Here is a 13,470-nt window from a genome sequence, read left to right as displayed (position 1 = left end):
AAAGCATAAAGTTCTTAAGGCAGAGAAGGAGAAAGGGGAGGTCCAGGGTTTTGCATGTGTAAAGGTACAAAGGGATGGAAGAACATTCAAGTTTAGGAAACCACAGGATATTTCTCATGGAGATGGTCAGAGTATAGAATGTGCAGTGGAGTGTGACAAAGGCACAAAGGAGTGTGACAAAGCAAATAGTAGAGTTGATGCTAACATGTAGGCAAGAGCAAAATATGAAGGATTGGTATGCCATGTTCTAGAAGAAGGTGTTAATTCCATGATCAGGGAAGTGAGATGGATGGGTCGGGGGAGAGGTGGAGAGGACAAGACTGATGATAAGGAGGACAACAGGGAAACTTAAATTGTCCTGAATACAGGTTGAATGAAATAGGGATGTTAGTGTAGGCCAGATTCAAAAGATACCTAAGAGTTGAATATGAACTCTGGTGAATGTGAACTTGGGAGGTGAATATGGGCTCTGATGAGTTGCTTGATGTGGCGCATAATGGAAGGGAAGGCATCTGGGAATACTCAGTTCTGCTTTGGGAAACTGTGTGGATGTGATAGCGTTAACTGAGATGAGACAAAAGGATGGGAGCAAGCAGGCTGTTGGTGCTATTGAGGTGGGGGCACTAGGAGGTCAAGGAGATACAGAAAGAGAGATACTCATACAGGTAGCTAGAAATAGGGAGCCTGGAGCTCCAGAATGAGGTCTGAGCCGGAACAACATAGATTTGGAAGTCACCACAGATAATCAGTGAAGCCCACAGGAGGGGATGACATCACTCAGCAGACCACAGAGCATAGGGGGAGAAGACTGAGGATAAAACTCAGGGAAGCCCAGCATTGACAGGATGAGAGAGACATGTGGAAAGGTCAGAAGAGCCAGAAGGAAAGAGTTCTCAGGTTGGCCAGAGAAGTGAGATATTGACTGAAAATTGTCCAGTGAATTTGGCAACCAGATTATTGTCACCAGGGCGAGAGCATTCTCAGTGGATTAAAGGCCGTAGGACTCAGATTGCCGTGACTCGAGGGAGGTGAGGAACTGAAAACCATCAACGTGGAAAGCTCGTCAAGGTTTTTGTCAAAAGGGGAGGAAAAGGGTGGGAGGGTAACTGGAGAGTTGAAAGAAAGTTTTTACTTTTTACTTTTTACTTTTTTTGTTTGTTTGTTTGTTTCTGAGATGAGTATGTTTTTAGGCTGGAAATAAAAACTGGAAATAGAAGAGAAGAGGGAGAAATTCATTAAACAGAATCCTGAAGTAAAAAACCCGCCGGGCTTAAAAGTCCAAGTGGAGACATTAGCACTGGGCAAGAGGAGGTAAGGACAGCTGTTCTGGGCACACAGCTCTCCTGTGTGAGGGGAAATCATTCCTTCTCATACTTCATAGCAAGTCTCTTAGTACCCAGCCAAGATTGAAAATCGATCAACACCTTTCTCCATTATTAAAACAACAGAAATATAAATCCTACTATCTAAATTTCTAATCCTATCTGAGTCATTTGAACTCCAATGAAATATTTTGTAAAAAATCACCAAAAACAATAGATGGACTCTCCTAGATAGTGCTCCTTATGATTTCCCAGTAAAACAGGAATCCTGAGTTTGTCGATGACAGCGTTGCTAAGCGACCATGTCACTATCTAACATTATCTACCAAAATGGCCTGACACACAAAATAACCTTATTCTAAGTGCAGACATAACTCCATACTTCATTTTGCTCTCCCCTTCTCCCCCATAAACTTGGCGGTCTTTATGAAAGGGAAAATTTGCCATGAAACGCAAGGGATAATTGTTTCCTTAACAGTGAAATTCATTTTAAGGCATTTAGCCCACAGTGCAAAAATAGTACCTGTGTGCATTCCAGAACAGAAGCCGGGGAAATGCTTGAGTTGTTAGAGTGATTTCATTTAGAAACATTCCCACCCATTGTACATTTGCATCGCGTCTGTTGCTAGAGAAAAATAGAAAAGATTTGCCTTAAAGAATTATTGATAGAATTTAAGTGTGAACATTTTTTATGAGCTTCCAGGGACTATTTTCTTGAGCACAGAACACAAGAGGGTCATAGAGAAATACAATATTTATTATTTATGTTTATATTTATTATTAAAATTCTTGATGATAATGCGCTTTGTGTAACGCTCTGAGATTTATAACATTTAACGCTTACCAACTGCCATTTTCTTGGAGAGTAGTTTTTCTAGGATGGATTTTGATGACTGGGGAATGGAAAGGAAGTTAATATTGGTTAGGTACCCACTGGAGCCTGGGAGGCTTGCAAACATATTCTCATTTACTTCCCAAACTGTGACACGGTTATTACCCTTAGCCATTCAATACATCTACCTTTACTAATTTAGGGAGAGAGAGAAACCTGCTGGCGTCACTCCCATGCGTATGTGTTCGACCCAAAACAGTGTCCTATCTTTTCTCCATGTTTTCTGGTAGGGCATCCCTTCAACTCTGGAAGACTAAGGGATCTCCACTACTTGAACCCTGCCATTACTCATCATTGCTTATAACTCATCAGGTACTGTCTAATACAGAACTGTGTTCTTACTAAGTGCTTTCTCCTACCTGGATTGCCTTTTTACTCCCCTTTTAATGCTCCTATTCTTTCCTTATCTTTGAAGCCCAGCTAACATTCCATTTTTTCATCGTTCCCCAGCAGTCCTAGAATTCCTTAATTGCCTGGTGTGCTGAGCTCTAAAACCCTCATCAAGACCGGGAACAAATCAAGCCTATCTTAACAAATGACAACACATTCTGGAACCGTGGCGGGTCCGTGGATGATATATTAAGTCTTTCTATCAACACTTGATGTGCTGGGACTGGAAAACATCATATGAATAGAAGGCCTTCAAACCTGCTAAACCAGGTAAATAACGTATACAGTATATTCATTAAGACAAAGAGGATGATATGACTCCTAGATCCCGTATACAAAGCCAATGAAGATGAAATTGATGAGTGGACATTTCATGAAGTGAAATCTAAAGCTGACATTTTCCTTCTCTGGCCTAGCAGATTGTTACTCTCGGTAAGAGCACAAAACTCTGGTTACCGCTGTTAAATTAATTAAACAAGGAGACCACTGGACTGACGTGGCTCTCATGCCTTGGCAGCCTATGTAAGCGAACCCAAATCCAAGCCGGTAAATGCCTCAGGGTTATGAAATCAAAACCCAAGGACAACCAATCACAAACAGCCACCTAGGCTTTAAGCTATAGCCAATCAACAACTTCCTTGCTCTGTTTTCACCTTTTCTTTATTGAAAGTCTCTCCCTGAGCTCCCGTCCGAGGAGCACACCCAACCATTCCCAGTTTGGCACAGCAGGATTCCAATAGATTTTTGTTCAAATACACTCTTACGTTTTTTAACGTCTCAGTTTATCCTTTAACACTGCTCTAGGAGAACTATGGAATGAATGAAAAGGAAGGAGAAATTTGGTGAATAGTACCTTGGTTAGATATCGGGATCCTCATTTATTGGTGACTGACCTTCTGTTTCCTACAAGAGATATCTCATTGCAAAATAGACTCTCATTTATCTCCTCAACTTGTTTGCAATGGCCTCTTCAACATCTTTTTGTCTCTAATGCAGCACAGGAATCACTCACCAGGCATTTCAGGTTGTTGACAATGAACGTGCAATCTATTCCCTCTAGGTAAGGGTTCATAATTCTAATCCCCAAAGTCTCCTTCTTTCAAGATATAGGGCAAGAAAGAGGGTTTGGAACATTAACTAGCATTCATCTAGAGGTGAGTAACTGTCTTCTCAAAGGTCGTGTATGTGCACGTGTGTGCGCACACGCACTTCTAGTATATTTTGAATTGGCATCAGATCGTGTTCCCCCATCCACTCTTTGTCTAAGTAAAGGCTGCATATGTCTGAGGTAAAGTTTGTGCAAGTCATATTTCCATCCACCATGATATAGAGTGGTCTTAAAAAAATGCATCTCACTGGAATTTCCTTCTAAATGAATATTCAAAAATAGGCATCATGCAAAATTAAGAAAAATTTTGATTTGAATATAGTACAATTGACTTCACTACAGCTTCAAGAGACTTGGAAAATAAAACTTTGTACTTGGCAAACTTGGCCATAAACATGCACTAAAACAGTCCATTCTTCTCATCTCTTACACCTTCCAATCAAAAAGGTCAATGCCTTTATGACCTACAGATCTGTTTGTTTGCCTCCATTACAGACTGAGATGTTCATAAAATTTAATGTATTCACGTGGATCCACTGGCTAATAAAAAGGCATGGGTTTGCCGACTTTGCTACCCTGTTTATGCACAAAAATTATCCTAAACTGAAAGGTGTTTTGTGTTCCTTTACTCCCCTCTGCTGGTAAATTCTAATATAGCGCTTTCAAAAAAAAAAAAAAGACGGAAAGTTTTTAATATAGGAGAAAATAATGTTGAAAATCACAAAAACGTATTCAATCTTTTCCTAGAAGGCAATTCTTTCAGTTTGCAATATTAGACCTTATTTTCTACAACAAATCTGGTCTTATAATTTGGTCTATATAATGTGTTTCTAGTGTCCAGATACTTTCCCCCCCCATTTATATTTGATGAATGGTTAAGAGAATGGAGCCATGTGGAATAGGAAGAGTGAATTTGGCCACAAAAAATGAATTCATTTACAAATTGAATTAGCACCACACCACACCTTCTTTATATTGATTCATTTACATTACAAAGCCTTCTCCCATACACACGTCCCTTGTCCTACAATACCATGAAATAGGTATGTACATTCTAAAATATAGTACTTACTCTTCCTAAAAAGCAAAAAAGATCACTGAGGTCAGCCTCAGGTAAAATTTTGAAACAGATTCATGTATTTGACACCTCCAACTGTTTCCTTTTTGCCATTTCCTCCATAAACCCCTCTGTCTCCTCCCCGGGTGATCCATGGTCTAATGCTGTCAAGATTGCCCTTTAGAAAATAAAGTATCTGGGGGCACCTGGGTCGCTCAGTCAGTTAAGTATCCAATTCTTGATTTTGGCTCAGGTCATGATCTAGGGGTGTGAGATGAGCCCCTCCTTGGGCTCTGTGCTGAGTGTGGAGCCTGCTTAAGATTCTCTCTCTCCCTCTCCCTCTGCCCTTCCACCCCTCTTTCCTTCTCTTAAAAAAAAAAAGAAAGGAAAGGAAAGAAAAGAAAGTATCTGAAAGATTTATTCACAGGAAGTGTCTCATCTCTCTGGATAATTTGCATTTTAAAAGAAAACCAGAACTAAAGTAACCAGCCACTCACAGGAAATTACAGAAATTAGAGAGACATGTTTAGAAAGACAGGTTTTTAGTTGCCACTCAAATCAAAAGGTGGTGGCTTTTGAGTCAAGGCTGCTCCCAAGGTTGCCGTGTCCCCCACAGGGAAGCTGTTGCAATCAGTTTTGTGTGTGTGTTATACTGGGCATGGATTTTGGAGCCAGGCAGATCCAGATTGGAATCTCAGCTCTGCCAATTAACAGCTTAGGGTCTTGTACAATTTTCTTAACCTCTCTCAGCCTCAGCTTTCTCATCTGTAAAATAGGGATAATACTTACTTCCATAGGGCTGCTGTGAGGATTAATGTCTGGCGTGTTGTGTATAATCAATGCTGGTTCCCTCTGCCTCGTTCCTTGATGGTGCCTCTCACATGGCAGAATAGTCCGAGTTTTTCAAAGGGTTACACACTAACACCTGATAACTTCAGTGATAAGGTTGTGCAGCTGAATAAGCTCTTTCCTAGGTAATTTTTCATAGAAAACATTTCCTAGAACTATTTCCAAATCAGGTCCCATTCGCTTATTCATCCAGAATTCCTTTAGGTAGTAAGGACTCTCTTCTGGATGTGAAATGTCCACGTAGCTTCATGTTTCTGTCCACTGTCTTCCTGGGCTGTGAAGCCACTATCTTTAGTTAACAACCACTTCTGCTTGGTGTGGTGCAGAGGAACCGAATCTGTGGAAGGTTGTCCCTGCTGCATGGCCAATGGAAGGACAGGTCATGCATTTGAGCCAGTCAACATCACGGAGCCCGGGGGTCGGGTGCCCAATATCCTTGAGAAACCATCAGCACTCCCTTCACCATCAGCCTGGTCTCAAATGTGTGAGGATGTCTCACCAGCTGGTTCTATGATCACCCATTCTTTTTTCTCTCCTTTCTCTTCAAGGAACATGCCAAAGCAGTAACTGCTCCCCAAAACATTGAGTTCCATATAGACAGACTTCTATGAACACAGAAGGCAGTTCAATGAATTTAAGGCTGCTAGCAGGGGTTAAGTGAAGCCACCCTTGTTTTAATTTCGGCCATAAAAATGTAATAAGGTAGTACATTCTGCTCATCCATAAATTCTAATCAGAAGTCTAGGCATTAGGATTTTAATGCCTCATATATTCTGTGCATTATAGTGATGATGTACTTTATTGCCATGACCTTTTCAATATTCTGTAATTTGCTTGACTGAGCCAGGAGCTCTCCTCTGTTTACAGCATTATTGACCTCCTTAAGAGGCACACAAGATAAATAGATAAACACACTAAACTTTTCAAGGGAAACTTGCTGGGCTGGGGTGTGGGAGGATCCCACGCTAGCCCTGTGAATCTAGCAGGGAAACGGGAATGCTATCCTTTTCTCTTATAGTAAGCATTTGGAAGTAAAGTTCAGCAGGGACAACAGTCTTTGTTTCTGAGAAGCCCAGGAAAAAGGATCCCATTTGAAAGATCCTGGAGAAGAGTTCCACACACAGTGTAAAGACTTCCTCTCACCTTTTAGCATTTCATCCAGCTGTCAGAATTCCCTGAGGGCTGAGACTTTTTTTTTTTTTAAAGATCTTATTTATTTGAGAGAGAGAGAGAGCATGGGAGAGAGAGCACAATCAGAGGGGAGGGGCAGAGGGAGAGGGAGAAGCAGACTCTTCTCTAAGCAGAGAGCCGAACGTGGGACTCGATCCTAGGACCCTGGGATCATAACGCCAGCTGAAGGCAGATGCTTAACTGACTGAGCCACCCAGGCGCCCAGGGCTGAGACTTCTGACTTCGTGCCAGCTATAAGTACCTGTAATCATAATAGTTCATATTTACTGAGTGTAAATATTTACTCAGTGTGTCAGGCAAAATAGTTCGTATTTACTGAGTGTAAATATTTACTCAGTGTGTCAGGCAAAATGCTAAAATTTTTAGAGTCTTGTTATTCTCGTAACAACTTTCTGAGGTGGATACTTTAATAATTTCCATTTTGCAGATGAGGAATTTGGAGCTCAGACAAGTTCGATAACTCTCCTATAATTAAGTGGTAGAGCTGGAGTTCAAACCCTGGTCATCTGATTTCACTCCCCTTGGGGACCATAAACATTCACCCCTCAGCTTTCCTGCTGCAGGAAACATAGTTGTTGGATAGTCCCAGCTGCTGGCCCTCTGGATCCACCACGGTATTTGCACTATGGGCCACTCCCAGCCAATGACTTAGGGTTACAAGTGCTAACCCATTCCTATGGGGTATTGGGTTCCTCTAACATGTGACTTTATGTGAGGAATACCCCATCAGCCTGGCCAAAATTTCTTAGAACTGCTCTGTAGTTGGAGATTCTTCCCACCCAAACTCCCTTCCCTCTCCCTGTAGATGTGAGCCCTGCATCATGATGTAAGGCTATCCCCTCACTCCTGCTTCCTCTTTTATCCTTCACAAGCATTGCCCTAATAAATCTCTTGCACATCTAATCATGTCTTTGTGTCTCTTTCTGGAGGGCCAAAAAAAAAAAAAAAAAAAAACACACTACCCCTGCCTTATTCTGACATAAACCTATCCTTATCTGCTCACTCCAAGGGTCAAGCAAGCATTGTCAGTCACATTTTATTTTATTTATTTAAAGATATCAGTCACATTTTAGATCTATGGAATGTCTGTCTTTGAAAGACCTTTGATGATTTCAAAGTATTACTTCCCTCATTCTATATTCTTTAATAAAAAAATATAATATGATCTACAATTATGGTGAAATTTCTTAGATCTGAGGGACCACAAAAACATTTGACTAAAGCTTGGAGACACAGTGTCAGTGCAGAGATAGGTAAGTGAGAAGAGCACTGAAGGGTGCTCTCAACGGGTTTATCTGAACACGGTGCAGAATGCACCAAAGCTAATTCCCCAAACACCAGCCACCAGGTGCTTTGAAATGACAGAAAAAAAAAATTCAGCAAATACTGGGATATGCAGCTTAATTCCCTCCTCTTATTGGAAAGTCCCAATACACAATGGTGTGTTAAAGACCCCTAGAGATCCCACGGCAAAGAAACTGGCTTCAATCCCCACATTCATTTGATAAGTGATCTGCTTTTTAACATTCCACAGAACTAGGGATCTGGAGTCTATGTATGTCAGTAGGTTCCCCTGCCTTCCTCTCATCCCAAGTCTAGTCTCAATTTTCATCCTCAAGGCGTTTTCTTGCTTTTGTGTGTTAGTTTACCCTACTCTATAAGAGTGGCAGCTGAAGGATTTTCTTACTAAGAGGAATTCCTCATCCATCCATCCATCCATCCATCCATCCATCCAAAAAGCATTCACTGAGAACTTCATTCTAAGTTGTGGGCTACACTTTGTAGGAAGTAAACATGAACCTGGCCCCTGACTTCTTGAGAGACTTACACCTAGAGAAGGAAAGGTAAGGCATGCAAATAGATTATTCAACAGGAGCTCCTCCTGACAAGGGCTCTAGTGTTGCTCCTTGGGACCAACAGGAAACGTTTTGTGAGAAAAGTCATCTTTGTGCTGGCCTTCAAGTTCATCTTCTTTCATATGGGTTATAACTCCAATTAATTTTCAAAATGGAAGTAACTTTTAATGATTATAAAGTAACACGTGTATATTAGTTTCCTAGGGCTACCATAACAAAGTATCACAAAATGAGTGGCTTTAAACAACAGAGATTTATTCTCTCACAATCCTGGATACTAGAAGTCTGGAATCAAGGTGTTGATTTCACCTTACCTCTTCCTAGCTTCTGGTGGGAGGCATCAAGCATCAATCTTTGGTGATTCTTTTTTTTTTTTTTTTTAATATTTTATTTATTTGAGGGGCGCCTGGGTGGCTCAGTTGGTTAAGCGACTGCCTTCGGCTCAGGTCATGATCCGGAGTCCCGGGATCGAGTCCCGCATCGGGCTCCCTGCTCAGGGAGCCCAATGCGGGACTTGATTCCAGGACCCAGGATCATGACCTGAGCCGAAGGCAAATGTTTAACCAACTGAGCCACCCAGGTGCCCCAATCCTTGGTGGTTCTTAGACAAAACACTCCAATCTCTTTCTCCACCATCACATGGCATTCTCACCTCACATGGCTGTGTCTTCTCTTCTTATGAGGATACTAACTTATGTTAAATTAAGGATCCACACTATTCTAGTATGGTCTCATCTTAACTAAGTATGTATGTCAATAAGGTCACATTTTGAGAAGCTGAGGGTTGGGACTTCAGCATATCTTTTGGGGGGACAGAATTCAACCTCATATACTCATTATTAAAAAATTTGGATGATAACAGCAGAAAAGCACAAAGAAGGATGCAAAAGTCACTGCATGATACCACTGAGAAATAATCACTTAATAACTTTTCATTTTTCTCTGCAAACACATGTATAAAGAACAATTATATTATACATACAATTTTGTGACTTGCTTTTTCTCAAATTATGTCCTAAATACTTCCAAATCAGTGAATATATATGACCCAGGTAATTGGTACACAATAATTTATCTAATCAAATCTACACTGTGATTGAAAGCACAATCATAAACTGCCCATTGTTTAGCTTCGTAAAAGACCAAAAACTTCCTAAGGCTTTATATTCTTAGTTTTTATTTAGTCATTTGGGTTTATCTATCATTATCCTTTTCTGTCTCATTTTTCCTATACCTTAAAAAAAAATTAAAAAGCGTTCATATTTCTTGCTCCAGAACACTTACATAGTCTTGGAAAGCTATTATTCTGTTTGACATTTTCTGTCAGTCATTTCAGAGTTGGGCTATGAGCCGTCCGTGGCTAACACTCTTGCAAGTGGGGGAGCAAGGACCTCAGCTCTAGAGGGGGATCTAGCTGAAGCACCAGCGTCCACTATCCTAGTGAGAGCTCCAGTGACCTGAGGAAATCATTGTTATGATTTTTCCACCTAGGTCAAGTCCAAATTTAAGACAGACGTTTCCTCAAATGGTTCTGTTTTATTAAGAAATGAGTCATGTGCCTGTGCCATGTGTCCGGCCTCAGAGGCAGTGATTTCAAGGACAACCATTTTGGCTTTACAGAGAAAAGCTCTGGATCTGATTTGAGAAGCTACACACAAGTCAACTTTTTCAAAGCAAGGATATAGGAACAAGTTTCAGGGAGGCAGTTTAACAGACATTTGATTGACTTCACAGAAAAGAGAGCTAAGTGAGGTACCGGATAAAGAAAATGGTGGGGCGCCTGGGTGGCTCAGTTGGTTAAGCGACTGCCTTCGGCTCGGGTCATGATCCTGGAGTCCCGGGATCGAGTCCCGCATCGGGCTCCCTGCTCGGCAGGGAGTCTGCTTCTCCCTCTGACCCTCTCCCCTCTCATGCTGTTTCTCTCTCTCTCTCAAATAAATAAATAAATAAATAAAATCTTTAAAAAAAAAAAAAAGAAAAGAAAATGGTGTGTGCCATAGGGTGACACTAACTAAAACCAAAGTCTAATGTTTCAATAAAGATGATATCCCTTGATCCAGTCAATGTATAGATTTTCCTCAACTTACAATGAGGTTACATTAGAATAAACTCATTAGTTGAAAATATTAAGTCAAAAATGCATTTAATACACCTAACCTACCAAACAGCATAGCTTAGCCTACCTTAAACATGCCCAGAGCACTTACGTTAGCCTACAGTTGGGCAAAATCATCGAACACGAGGCCTATTTTATAATAAAGTGTTAAATATCTCATGTAATTTATTGAATATTGTACTGAAAGTGAAAAACAGAATGCTTGTATGAGTACAGAATGGTAGTAAGTGTATGGGTTGTTTACGCTCATCATGGCGTGGCTGACAGCTGCAGCTTGCTACCACTGCCCAGCATCAGGAGAGAATATCTCCCTGCGTATTGCTAGCCCCAGGAAAGATCAAAATTCAAAATTCGAAGAATGATTTCTATCAAATGCGTATGCCTTTCATACCATCATAAAATAAAAAAATTTAAGTTGAACAGTCATAAGTTGGGGACCGTCTGTACTATATGGGGCTTTCAGCAGTAGTGTTTTGCTAGTTTTGGAGACAGGTGTGGGAGTTTGCTGAAGTAAGATAAAATAAAAATTTCTACGGTTGGGTAGCCATATGGAAAAAGAGTAAATTCCATTCTTTATTCTACACTGGATAAATCCCAAATGGATTAGAGATATCAATTTAAAAAAAAAAAAACATACCAATACTAAAAAAATAAAATGAGTGAAATCCTTTATAACCGGAGAGTGGGGTAAACATTTCTACCTATGACTCAGAATATGGAGCATTAAGGGAAGAGAATGATTACAGTTTAAACAAAAATGCAAAGCAAAAAGGTCAATAAAAGCCATTAGAAGAGTTCAACGTATTTCGCATCGGGCTAATATGTAAAATGTTTCTAAAATTTTTTAGAGATCATCCAATAGAAAATAGGCCTTGCTCTCCCTCCATTGGTTACCATTTTTATTAGATTTTGGTTTACCTATTATATTTACTTTGAAAATATAAACAAGTGTCTATTTGTGTATGTATTTCTAAGCCCCCCCCCCCCCCCCCACACACAAAGTAGCGTACTAGACACCTTCTTTGGGGCCTAGCTTGTTCCACTTCATTTCATAGCTGTGTATCTCCCACACTCCTTAAGACTCATCATACTTCATTATATGCACGCATCATTTGAAAAGATGCTCCACCTCACTTATAAAAAGATAAATGCAAAACTGTAATCAGATACCATTTGCCACCTATCAAATTAGCAAAAATCCACTCTATTGGAGAGGCTGTGGGGAAACAGGGACTCTCCTACATTGCAAGTGTGAATACAAAACCACGCAACCCCTATGAAGGTGAATTTGGCAATATTAAACAAAATAACATGTTCTTTTGCCTAGCAATCCCATTTGCAGGACTCTGCTAATGAGCCATTAGCAAAAGCATATTGTATCACGCACAGGGAACGTTTTGTAATAGCAAAAGACTGGAAATATCCCATGTAGCAATCCACAGAGTCCTGGTTGAATAAACATCTACATATAACCAAAGAGAAGAATTACATCCAGTTCATTTAAAACACGGTACTTTGTTAGTACATCCCTAATGGGACACAGCATGAGGACAAAAAGAAACACATTTAAACTTCACTCAGCAATCTTATTTAGCATATTGTTATTATTACTCAGTTTTATATATATGTATGTGTGTATTTATGTATACATGGATAAAGCACATAAGTAATTATGTTAGTATCATTAAGAACCAATAATTTCATCTTAAAAGGAAGGAGACAAAAGAAACAAAATCAAAGAGCCCAGCTTTGAAAAAAGGATTATGACACAGAAAAGGCACTTAATGTTCAAGAGCAGTGTCTTTAAGAAAAGGAAATCTGAGACATCTAAAACCCAAAACAATGTGAAGTTTGGGGGAGGGAGGAAGCTAAAGACAACATAAGTAATTTTTTTAACGTTAAGTAATTTTTAAAAGTTATTTCTGAAGCAAAAAGAAACGAGTAGGAGTGGGTTCAGTTTAGTCTCTGATGCACTGGTTCCCGTTAAAAATCGATGGTTTTTCTGCAGTGCTTTTGTCTCCTGAATGCTGATCCCATTCCACCATCCCACCTTCACTTTTTACCAATTTCTACTGATTCTTCAGATTAATCATTGGTATGTTGACCCTCCGCGCATCAAGGATCTTTTATTATACCCTATCATAGAATAGTATTCCCTGCCTTCCTATACTTCTCTCAGTTGATAATTATGCCCCCCATTAATATAATATTCTCCTCCCCTCCTCCCCCAATCTGTCTGGCTTTGCTCTTCATCTTATGCCATATTGCATAGTAGGCGCTCAATAAATAGTTGCTACAATACAGCAAAACGCTTCACTTCCATTTTGTTCCAGTTTCTTCAGAGAATCTTCTCTAGATTGGCAAAGGTAGAATATCTAGGGACTGAACTCCAAAAGGGGCAAAATGATTCTAAGAAAACGTTCCCTACTTAAATTCGTTCATTTGGCAAATACTGCTAGGCGATAGGAACAGTGGATAAGGCAGGTAAAGTTCTGTCGCTACTCTCACCGAGTCTACATGCGAGGGAGGCGGAGTGATAGTAATGTTCGCTCTATTGCCTGTATTTAAATTGAGTCCAAGTCTCTTGCCCTAAATGAGTTACATCCCAGAAAAAAAGAGAACATCCTGATGGGACCGCTGCTGTTTGAAAATGGAAAAGCAGCCCAGGCACAAGCGTTAGGGATGTTCC

This window comes from Neomonachus schauinslandi, chromosome 9, assembly GCF_002201575.2.
Source record: "Neomonachus schauinslandi chromosome 9, ASM220157v2, whole genome shotgun sequence".
In the NCBI taxonomy this organism is placed as follows: Eukaryota; Metazoa; Chordata; class Mammalia; order Carnivora; family Phocidae; genus Neomonachus; species Neomonachus schauinslandi.
This window is presented reverse-complemented; position numbering follows the sequence as displayed.